The sequence below is a fragment of the Mauremys reevesii genome, unplaced genomic scaffold, assembly GCF_016161935.1.
Source record: "Mauremys reevesii isolate NIE-2019 unplaced genomic scaffold, ASM1616193v1 Contig26, whole genome shotgun sequence".
Lineage (NCBI taxonomy): Eukaryota > Metazoa > Chordata > Testudines > Geoemydidae > Mauremys > Mauremys reevesii.
Window position 1 is genome coordinate 589,181 of NW_024100836.1, and position 12,561 is coordinate 601,741.

Genomic DNA, 12,561 nt, shown 5'->3' on the forward strand with positions numbered 1-12,561 from the left:
GTATATTCGGCCATTGTTCTTTCTCCTGCCCCAAAACCGGGAAACACACTAGGAATTAGAGTGTATGACGATCTCGTTAGGGAAAAGCGGTTTGTGGACTCCACTTTAACTGCCGGAAGTTCCCAGGCCTGGGAGCTCAGGAGTGGCCCCAGAGCGGATCATCAAACATTATGGGCCTGCCACCTGGAATCCCACCGAGCTTGTCACGGGAGCTAGGGAACCAATTTACAATCTGAACCGCATTATCAGGCTGCAAGCTATCTTGGAAATATTAACCAACCAGACAGCTGCAGCGTTAGATCTGCTGGCAGATCAGTCAACCCAAATGCGAAATGCCATCCTCCAACATCATATAGCTCTTGATTACTTGCTGGCGGAGGAAGGCGGCCTCTGTGCAAAACTTAATGAGTCTAATTGCTGCCTGCAAATAGATGACAATGGGCAAACAGTGAAACAGTTGACCAAAGAAATGAGAAAACTCGCCCACGTCCCAGTCCAAACCTGGGGTGGGTGGGACACAGACTGGTTCACATCCTGGTTGCCACAAATGGGATGGCTTCATAAAGGCTTTTTGCTTTTTATGCTTGTTATAGTTACCCTTGTAACCTTCGCTTGCTTCACCCCCTGCTTGGTCGCTATAGTTCGACGACTGGCTACCCATGTTACCTATCAGCAAATAATGACTTTATATCGGCCTGAGGATCGGCCAAAGGAAGCAGAGGAGTGGGGAAGTTTAAGCTCTTAAAATGCTTTAAGGGGGGAAAGCTGTTAGAAAAATAGGCCAATACAAGCCTGTTAGCAAGACTAGGCCCTTAGCATAGGTAGAATCAAGGCCCTTAGCATAAGTAAAATCAAGGCCTTAAAATGCAAGCAGAGAGAAAAGCCTGTGTCAGCTATTATCAGCTTATGCTTGGTTTGTACGAGTTCATGCTTATCAGCAAGGCCCACGCTTGGCGTAACATATGTGCAGCTGTCTTTTTCTGCTTATGGCCAAAAGCAGTTAGCCTAATGGGTCATCTTCTCATGCATGAAGCCAAGAGTAGTTAGTATGATAGTATAAGGGGTTAAAGGGGATATCTTATGTCTTCCTTACAATGATAAATGTATCCGTGCAGCTGCACTCTTATCATGATAGATGTATCCGTGACAGTTATGCATATCTTGTTCCTTTTTGATTGATATATGTATTCTATGTACTTCAATATTCCCTATAGATACATTTACAGGACCTATAGGGTCAGCCAAGTAATGCAAATAAGACGTCAACAAAGTTGTTTGTTTCGGGGTATAAAGGTACGCCCATCCGGCCATGTAAGGTGTGTCTCTCTCGGGCATTAGCCGGGACGAGAACACCCGCTCAGCTGATCGATCAATAAAGCTAATGGTACTCGTCTACCTGTTTCCGTGCCTCCTTGGTGTAATTGGGTAAGCTCCGGGGAGAATCGGGCCCTTTTTGGCTAACAGTGGGATATTGCTACCTCCGCATCTCCAGGCCTCAGGGGCAGACTCTGAGCAGGACTCCAATCCCCACCCAGAAGAAGGGAAGGATTGTCTCCCCTGTGAAAGACGCTGACATGAAAGTAAAGATCAGGGTCTCATTACCAGTATCATAAAATGCCACCCACTCCGCTTCATAGTCCAGATAAACCCCAATCTTCCTAGGTCTCTCACTCAGGGGCATGGGAGTTTCTGGGGAGGTGAGAGCCCGGTACTGATCCCCACACCGCTCTACAGCCCAGAGCCCCTGCTCAGGGTTAAATCTGATCCCTCCCTTCCTCCTCATAGACTCTCTGGCAACACCCACAGCCCAAAACCCTCCATCTCCCACCTCCACCTCCCAGTAATGTCTCCCTGAGCTGAACCTCTCCCAGCCCAGCAAACAGAAAGAATGGAATCGCTCTGGATTGTCCGGCACCTCCTGCCGCAATTCCACGCCTCACGCTTTTCCCATCCTCAGACACGATGAGCTGGGCATTTGCTGTGTTTGGATCCAGGGTCACATTCGCTGCAGTGGAAAGAGAGAATCATGATGCTAAAGGCAGAGCCAGAGGTGCAGGAATGAGGGACTGGCCCTCCCACTCCCACGGGCCTTGCCCCTGCCCCTTCTCCTCCCCAAAGGCCCAGAAGCTGGAGCCTGACCGGGAACCTGTGCAGCTGTGGGGAGCCGTGGAGGGAGGTGGGGGGCGAGAGCAGCCCCTGGCCCATGTCCCTGCCCCCCAGATGACCCCCCACCCAGGGCTGATGGAGGGTCTGTGGCTCTCCACAGCAGCTGCCCGGGTGTCTCTTACCATGGCCTGGGGGCAGCTCTGGCCCCGAGGCCCTGTCCCCAGGCCAGGCTGGAAGCTGCATCTGGGTCCGGGTAAGCGCCATGCGGGCAGCGGTGGGGAGCTGCAGACCCTCCACCTGCCCGGGTGGGGACCCAGGGTATGAGGACATGGGCCGGGGGGAGGGTGACCAGATGTCCTGATTTTATAGGGACCGTCTCGATTTTTGGGTCTTTTTCTTATACAGGCTCCTATTACCCCCACCCCGTCCCAATTTTTCACATTTGCTGTCTGGTCACCCTAGCCAGGGCTGCGCTCAACCCTCCTTCTGGAGCCGGCCCTGATCCCGTCATACCAACCTCCATAAACTTATCAAGCTTAGCCTTGAAGCCAGATATGTCTTTTGCCCCCACTACTCCCCTTGGAAGGCTGTTCCAGAACTTCACTCCTCTAATGGTTAGAAACCTTTGTCTAATTTCAAGTCTAAACTTCCTAGTGTCCAGTTTATATCCATTTGTTCTTGTGTCCACATTGGTACTAAGCTTAAATAATTCTTCTCCCTCTCTGATATTTATCCCTCTGATCTATTTATAAAGAGCAATCATATCTGCCCTCAGCAGAGTGCAGGACAGAGTCACAAACCCGAGCAGGAACAGGTCAGTAACACAAGCGAAAGGCCATCTGCGCCAGGTCTGAGATGCAGAATCTTTCCTCTCCTGCAGATGCCTCTCCCCAGAGAGGGGATCAGAGACCCAGGAACGCTGGGGAGCCCCAGCAGGTTTTATTCCCATTTCTTTTTCATGAACAGAACCCCTGCTGTGCTCCTCCTTCCTAATATTTAAAGTCAGGTCACACCTTAGCATGGTTTGATATACCCCTAATTTCAGTTCCATGGGGAATAATGAAGGCCAGGTACAAAGGGCTACCAGCCAAGAGGCCAACTCTCTAGAGTGAGGCGAGCCACCAGAAAAGGGCGTTAGGACAGTCTGAAGAAGCAGAGAGAGATTTTAGCCCAAACAGTGGTTAAAGTGGAATAAAACACAATGGGTCGCTCTCACAACTAGAGTTGGTGACATTGTTAGGCCAAAACTTTTGTTGGTGAAAAATGCAGATTCAACAACACAAACATTTTCCAAATCCATGTCAATTTTGCCAAATTATTTGTTTAAGACAAATAAAAATATTCAAAAAAAATCAGAATATTTTGTTTTGACTTTTTAAAAATGAAATATTTTGATTTTTTTGGTTGGGAACAATATTTCATTTCAAAATTTCCCTTAATTTTATTTTTAAAAAAGCAAAAAAAAAAGTTTATAATGCTCAAAATATAACATTTTGTTTAAATCATTTTTTTAACTTTCTAAAAATTTTCATTTCTGGTCTGACCCAAAACAAATTTGTCTTCATTTTTTTGAAATTGCCAATGAACTGAAATATCCATTTTTCACCCAGGTCTCCTCACGACATTATCTAAGGAGGAAGGAGAAGATCATCTTCTGTTTTCAGCAGAGGAGAGGAAACTGCTATAGAATCCAACTTTAACAAAACTGACAAAGTCGTCTTTTCCTCTGAAGACAAAACTCCCAGTATAGCCTGATCACTAGGATAGCTGACAATAAAAATTCCTATCAAATCGTACATCAGGAATAAGGAGGTCTGTGTGGGGAAGGGGATGTGTTCAGTGCTTAAATTTGTGCCAGGGCACGCCAGCATTGCACCCCGGCATCTCTAGGCTTGGCAGTTTGTAGACCTGGTACCTCTGGGCTTGCTTCATCAATTATGAATGTAGGAAAACGCTTGAGCCCGGAACCTCTTTCATTACACATTAAGCACTGGATGTATATAAGAGCAGACCCATAGAGCAGCAGGTGAAACCGGTGTGGGAAGTTTTGTGCATCTTTGGCTTCTCCCAGAACTGTGCAAATAACTGATTTTTAGGTTTACACCAAAATAAATAAAAAATAATAATTTTGGGTCAACCAAAAATCTTAAAATGTGTTTGTTTTGGGTTGAGTGGCATATATTGTTTGACCCAGTATCCTGTTTTCTGACAACTCCAGGTGCCCCAGAGGGAATGAACAGAACGGGCAATCATCAAGTGACCCATCCTCTGTCACCCATTCCCAGCTTCTGGCAAAAAAGAAACTAAGTGATTTGCCCAATGTCACACAGGAGAAGGGATCTGAACTGAGGCCTTCAGAATTCTAGGCTAACACGCTAGCAACTGGGCTGTCCTTCCCCGATGAATGTGCACAGAATAACATCAGGACGGCATCCCATTCAAGTACTACCTGAGCATGTATTATCCAGAAAAATATTAATTCACTTCTCTCCATGTTCCCAAAGGAAGATTCCCCAGCAATACAGCTCACTTGGGGAACCACCTTCACCATTCAAATTTCAACCAGAGAAACTATTGCATTATCTCCTATTTGTGTTTTGTGTTGTTTTAAACTATTTCTACAAAGAAAGGGAGCAAGGATCTCTCCAGAAAGTGAAATTTGGACATTAGCTAAATACAAACTTTACTTACTTGGACAAACTAGGGCTTTTCTCCATTCTGAAACCACGCAAATCAAATGAAGGTGAGCACTCATGTGAATAAGTTCATTGTTAAGATGAATCTGATTAATAAAAAAGGATGCATTACAGAAAAAGGGAGGGAGGGAAACGCTACCAAGTTCTCTTTGAAGTCCACCTAAATAATAATAATAGTAATAATAATTTAAAAATCAGAAATAAAGATGTTATGGAAGAGCTTTTCTCCCAAGATTAAATTAAGCCCAACCTTCATCAAAACCATCTCATGCCAAGACACATTCACCAGTGGGTTGTAAAGAGGATGCCTGCACGCAATGTTAAGCATGTGAGTACAACTATTTGACTTCAGCAAGACCATCTGTGTGCTGAAAATGAACATACGGCTTAAGAATGTGTCGGCTCAGGCTCCAATATAATTTTTTAAGATTTACAGTTTTGCAAAGTAAGGTGTCTTAGGTCTGATTATTAATTGTTAGAGCTGGTGAGAAATAGTCTGTGTTTGGGGGGAGGGCATGTGACAATTTGCTGACATTTCTCCCTGCCCTTTAATACAGTAAAAATGATAGATGAAACTAAAAATTCAGAATACTTGACATTATTCCTCCAGCCCATCACCCTTTGATTGCACTGGCGGTACAAAAGGGAATGAAGTGATAGACGTGAACATTATTATCAAAGTTCGTTTTTATTCTGACGTACCATTTTATAGACAACGATTTGTTACGGCAAACACCCAATCCTGCAAAATGACCGAGCTGCTGTGCCATCTGAATAGCACAAAGTTCGTGCATTTGATTTTCAAAATTGGCATTATTCCTTTAATTAAAAACAACAACAATTTAACTGTGTACAACTTCAACGGAGAGGTTAGATTGGGATAAAAATTGAACTACATTAATATTTTCAAGATGTGCCTCAAAATAAAGCAAACAGAAATAAATACAAACTATTTAAGAGTTTTTTCAATGAACAAAGATTTATATTTCCATTTATATTGTCTAGATAATCGTTAATTACATTTCTGTCCATATTGTGGATTTTCTGGTTAGCAAGTGAAAATGTTTCAAAACTCAAAGGTTTACAGGTTTGAACTGTTTCCTAGAAGTTGGGGCCTCTGTTCCCATTTCTGGAGTCTGAGGTGTGCAGAGATTGCAAGAGCAGGCCCTAGAATGGTAACCACTAACACCACTTGAACAGTTAATATTCATTTGGTCTTTATAATCTGTCTTTAGCCTTTCTACTTTCCTTATCCTTAATATGGATTGGTTTAACTTTCTTCTAAACCAATGGGACATCTCCATTATAATGTTAAACCAATGGGACATCTTCCATTATACCCTTCTCCTTCTGGCTCCAGTGTTGCCTCTCTCTTCCAGTTGTAGCCACTTCTGCTACTACTGACAACAGCCGAGCTCCATCCTTTGGAACCCTGCTTCAGGTACTTGAAGGCTGCTATCAAATCCCACCTCACTCTTCTCTTCTGCAGACTAAACAAGCCCAGTTCCCTCAGCATCTCCTCATAGATCATGTGCCCCAGCCCTCGATCATTTTTGTTGCCCTCCGCTGGACTCTCTCCAATTTGTCCACATCCTTTCTGTAGTGGGTCAGGGCAAAACTGGACACAGTACTCCAAATAACACTATCATAGCATCTGGAGGCTAATGCTGATATGGCTGAGGTAGGGGAGACATTTGTCATGCAGTCTAGAGCCTTCATGTCATGTGCGTGGTTCAAAAGAGCCAGGAAGCAGCTGACGTCTTCCCTAGCACAGGCAAGTCTCTAGCAGGATTTGAACTAGCATGGCCAGCTTCTGCACAACCACTCTGCAGCCCACCGCAATGGGACCATGCAACAAATAAGGAGTGGGTGTGGCTAGAAAGCACTGCCTGCTGATAACCTCTGGCTGGTGGACAAGATTTATATTAGCTGCAGCCAGGTGGTAGGGATTAGAATAGCCCATAGGCTGCTGTAATCTAAAGCTCGGTGAATAACATGTTTTTCAGATCTCAGCAATTCCAAATAATTGGCAGGGAGTGGTGCATTTCAGGTTGGCCACAAAGATTTGTCTTTTAAGTCTACTCAGTCCTTGTCCCAAGATCCTAACAGTGGCCACTGAGTTTTGGGATCTGTTAGCCTAGACCATTTTCCAGAAATTTACAGGAGTCTGGACCCTTCCTAAAAAATAAAGGCATTTTCAAAACAAAAGTCACTTTGAATCAAAACTCAATGTTTCATTTTGAAAATGTGAAAACAAAACGTTTCAATTTCTTCAGATTTTTTACACCCAAACAATTTGGAAAATGCAACATGAATTCTCAAAACATTTTAATGTCACTGAATTTCCTTCCCCCCCCCCCTAAAAATAAAATTGGTTAAAAAATTCCACCCCTCTACTCTACTCTTCAGTAAGCCTGGGGTCTGTGTAGAACAGAGACAGGACAGTCCTGCCCAGTGCTGCTGACAAAACACAGATATAATTACCTGACCAGATTCCTGATGCCAGATCCTGGGATCCCTACCAGAACAGGAGTTTTGGGAACCAACAGGTTCGATGGCGTAGACTTCACTGTGGTTGTGCACCCTTCCGTTCAGAAGGAGGACCGCTTGGGCCAAATGCCCAGGTGCCGGCTGCCAGAATCAAGACTCACAATTTGTCAGACCACTCTGTTTTTATTAGCGCAGCGCTCCGCCAATAACACTCAGATAATGTGAGTGGCCATGCAAGACCAAACAGTCTTATTTATACAGATAAAGAGCGGGAATCAAACAAAGGGACAAAGGAGAAAAACAGCAAAATTCACCTGGGGCATAGCATGCATATCCTACTTCCTTACTAACTCCTATCGATCTAAGGCTAATGCTTCACCAATTGCCCTTAAACGGTGCAATTGTTCTATGTTAATGTCTGTTTTCCTGACACCTGGACTCCAGCATTCCAGCGATTTTCCTTAAAGGTACAGACAGCATTTCTTTAATCCTATCTATTTTTGTAATATAATTCATTCTACTTTCACCCTCCAAAAAAAGTTTCGACTGGGGGAAATATAACACTACTTTCTTCATGGAGTTCACCTAAAAAGAGAGAGAAAGAAATCCACATAAATAATTAGACGCTTGTAATATTTTATCTGATTTAGGCCTGATCCTGCAAACACTTATTCATGTGTAGTCGTCCCACTGAATTGCGTAAAGTTACATATTGGCTTAAGTCTTTGCAATATCTGGGTTCAATTGTTATTACATGGGATTTTTCTTTACTGCCTAAAACGTAGATGTTTCATTAGAAGAAAAATAGAACTTACTGATATTGTCAAGGTGTTTCCCTAAAATAAAACAAAAACAAATACAAATTATATCATTCATTTAATATTTTCATTTAAATTATTTAAGAACTTTAAGTGAATAAAAATTTCAAGGATTTTTTTTTCATTTTTAAATTAATTCCCAGTATCAAGATCGTCAGTACTAACATTTTCTTTCGTGTTGCATTACCCTTATGGATTCACTACACATACAGATCAATCCTTTCAAAGGTTGGCAGCTCTGAATTATCTGTAGGATTCAGGCCAATCCTGCTTCACAGACCCTAATCTCCTGTTGGCTTCACTGGTAATCGAGTGCAAAGACAGAAGGAACAAATCCAAAAATGCAAATAGTTTGTTGATATGACTTGAGACTTCAATATTTATTTGCTTTTCTAGCTAGGGAGGGTGTGAAATCTCCATCACTGGAGGTATTTAAGAACAGGACAGAAAAACACTGTCAGGGAAGTTCTAGGTATGCTTCACCCACATGTACCAAGGCAGGATGGGGAAGTGGCAGGACTAGAAGACCTCTTGAGGTCCCTTCCAGTTCTGCATTTCTACAATTCTCTGGGTCTTTATCAGTGCTGTTGCTTTTACTATAAAGATTGATGGCAGTATTTTCCTAGCTCTGTTCCCACTGAAGTTAGTGGGAGTTTCACCACTGACTTCAGTAAGAGCAAATTTAGGCCAGTCCCGGGTGCTTTTGATAATGCCAGTCTAATCGGTTTAGACTGTCCCTTGTATGCCACAACTCTATTACATTATGGCCCAATTCAGGAAAGCACTTACATAAGAACATAAGAATGGCCGTACCGGGTCAGACCAAAGGTCCATCTAGCCCAGTATCCTGTCTACTGACAGTGGCCAATGCCAGGTGCCCCAGAGGGAGTGAACCTAACAAGAAATGATCAAGTGATCTCTCTCCTGCCATCCATCTCCATCCTCTGACGAACAGAGGCTAGGGACACCATTCCTTACCCATCCTGGCTAATAGCCATTAATGGACTTAACCTCTATGAATTTATCCAGTTCTCTCTTAAACCCTGTTATAGTCCTAGCCTTCACAACCTCCTCAGGTAAGGAGTTCCACAAGTTGACTGTGCGCTGCGTGAAGAAGAACTTCCTTTTATTTGTTTTAAACCTGCTGCCTATTAATTTCATTTGGTGACCCCTAGTTCTTGTATTATAGGAATAAGTAAATAACTTTTCCTTATCCACTTTCTCCACACCACTCATGATTTTATATACCTCTATCATATCCCCCCTTAGTCTCCTCTTTTCCAAGCTGAAGAGTCCTAGCCTCTTTAATCTTTCCTCATATGGGACCCTCGCCAAACCCTAATCATTTTAGTTGCCCTTTTCTGAACCTTTTCTAGCACTAGAATATCTTTTTTGAGATGAGGTGACCACATTTGTACACAGTATTCGAGATGTGGGCGTACCATGGATTTATATAAGGGCAATAATATATTCTCAGTCTTATTCTCTATCCCCTTTTTAATGATTCCTAACATCCTGTTTGCTTTTTTGACCACCTCCACTGCGTGGGCATCCTCAGAGAACTGTCACGATGACTCCAAGATCTTTTTCCTGACTCATTGTAGCTAAATTAGCCCCCATCATATTGTATGTATAGTTGGGGTTATTTTTCAATGTGCATTACTTTACATTTATCCATTAATAAATCATCACACTTTGTTGCCCAATCACTCTAGTTTTGTGAGAGCTTTAAAGTTCTTCAGAGTCGTTTGGGTCCAACTGGTCTCTGATAGTTTAGTAAGCTTAAACACACTTAAGCATGTGTTTCAAGACTAAAGTTAAACACTTGGTTAGGTGCTATGTTGAATTGGGGCCTCGGCTCTAATCACTTGATGTTACAGCGAACACAAAACAGCATCAGAGTTTCTGTTAAACTTTATTTCTGTTCTCTCTTCATGTTTCTTCCATTGCCTTTTGGTGACCTTAGTGCATAGTGAACCTTGGGGAGGAAGGGGGACTGCGCTGGAGAACAGAGTTAAAATCCTTAATGTGAGATGACTATTTACAGAAGGGAAAATGAGGAAAAAGCTAACTTACCCATTTCTGCCTGTAATCTCCCTACGGAAAGAAGAAAAAGCAAACCAGATACAAATAGCTATAATGCCCTGCTCCTGTCCAGGTGCCTACAGATACAGTTTTCATTATAAGCACAAAATTATTCACGCGTATTATTCTATATGTTTCCCCTAAGGTTACATGTCAGAAATGTGTTAGATATGCCCAATTTTGCAAATCTTTATGCACAGGAAGAGCATTATTCACATGTGTAATCCTGTGTAGGGTCGGGCTCTTAAAATTATTTTAAAAGCATTACTATTTTGATGGGTGGAATATGTTTTTGTCTACTCACTTGTTACTGAATTTTTTTCCATTTTTTTGTGCATTCCAAACTCCTAACAACTACTCTGGGAGTTATACATGTGGAAAGAATGAAAAACTAGACCTTAAAATCACTAATACTTTACTAACAATTTGAGGATATGGCTTGTTTTTCTATTTTTCTTGTTAACAGAATAAGAGCTGTTAGCAGCTGTGTAACTCAGTGAATTGTTGATTTTTCTGACCAGTGGCCAAACTGACCATCGCCCCCCCCACCCAACGTTTGTTGTTTCAGTTTGTTTTTTCCTTCACAAAATGAGGAATGAAAAAAACAAAACAGCTTGATTGAACAAACTGTTTTGAATATCAATTTGAATTGCTATTTTGAAACAAAATATCAATTCAGATTGACACTTTTGAAATGAAACATTGATTTGAATTCACATTTTTTAAACAAACCATTTTACCATTTCTGAATTCTTAAGTGTTTTCCATTGAAATTATTCAGTGAATTCAGCCCAAATTTGCAAATAGTTTCAGGGCCCTGAAAAACATATTTCAGTGAATTTACAATCGCCCCCTCAAAAGTAGAAAAGAAAAGAAAAGAACCCCCCCCCCAGCCCAGCTGTACACCTTATGCCAAAGATTACACCTTGGGCAACACATTCCAGCATTTTTATAACAATAATTAATAATGATGTGGCTGAGGCAGAAGATTGGATATTCTGCTACTCATGGGGCCACTTTGATGACTAGAATAACAAGCCATTGGTTCTCCCATGGCGAAGGCTTCCATGGTTTGATGGAGTACCTAGCAGGCGCGGCCCTGGTGTACTCTACTTCTCAACATTGTGCTAGGTGCTGTGATCTGAGCTTTTACTTCCCTCTTAGCAACTTCTTTCTTTCTCTCATCAGCCTCTTTCTCCATTCGAATTTCTGCCAGTTCTGCTCATAATCAAACTGCAGGCTGTCTCTCAAGGCTTGCAGTTTCCTTGCTTTTCCTGATGCTCTCTGTCTCATGGTCACTGATCTTTAACCAACCAAACTCTCAATCCCAAAGTTAAAATTTGGATAGCGTGGGGTTCTGACCCAAAGCTTAATTGACCTCGTTCTGTGGATCCTAGCACGACTACGCCACTGTGACGGAGCGATTCTGGCGGGACCCAACTGAGAGTGCCAAATCAGGACCAATTGCTCAAACAGGGCAGTCACAGCCCTAGGCTGGGGTTTTTCCACCTCTAAGGCAAACCAAACCAGCCACACAAAGAGGACTTCGGTCTCACCCCACTGGCTAACCACAAGTCACACGAGCAATTTCCTTAGACACTCCAGTCTCCCAGTATCACCAGTGCACTCGTCCTGGGGATGAATGGTTATGAAAACCAACACCCCAATAAAAGAAAAAGGTTCCCTCGATCCCAAAGGACCAAGCCCCAGACCCAGGTCAATATACACATCAGATCTTACCCACAAATCACGCTGTTGCCAATCGTTTAGAATCTAAAATCTAAAGGTTTATTTACAAAGGGAAAAAGGTAGAGAGCTGAGAGCTAGAACTGGTTAAATGGAATCAACTCCATACAGCAATGGCAAGTTCTTGATTCAGGCTTTACTGCAACGATGGCATAAACTGCAGGTTCAGCAAGTCACTGGAACATCCCCACGCTGGGATGGGCCATTCAGTCCTTGTGCAGGCTTCGGCAGCCAAGTCCTCGGGGAAGAAGCGGGAGTGAGAGCAAAATGGAGATGATACATCAGCGTATAGGGTGAGCTGGGCAGTCTTGCAGGTTCACTGAACCGGTGTTAAATTGAGAAGCAGTTTTAGAACGCTTGTTAACTTCAGCTGCCCTGCGAGGAAGCTGTGAAGGGCTCTGGCAGGAAATTCCTCTCCCGGCCGCTGAGCACAGCGCACAGCTCTGTGGGTGAGGCACAGGCCCTGGGGCTGGCTGAGCACAGCGCTGCACAGCTCTGTGGGTGAGGCACAGGCCCTGGGGGGGGGGGGCTGAGCACAGCGCACAGCTCTGTGGGTGAGGCACAGGCCCTGGGGGGGGGGCTGGCTGAGCACAGCGCACAGCACTGTGGGTGAGGCCCAG

At 43.3% G+C, this 12,561-nt stretch overlaps 1 pseudogene; it reads right to left on the reverse strand.

Annotated features, from left to right (window-relative positions):
- Positions 1–1,472: 1,472 nt before the first annotated feature.
- The window catches only part of LOC120393612, a 54,469-nt pseudogene continuing 43,380 nt past the window's right edge, over positions 1,473–12,561 (reverse strand).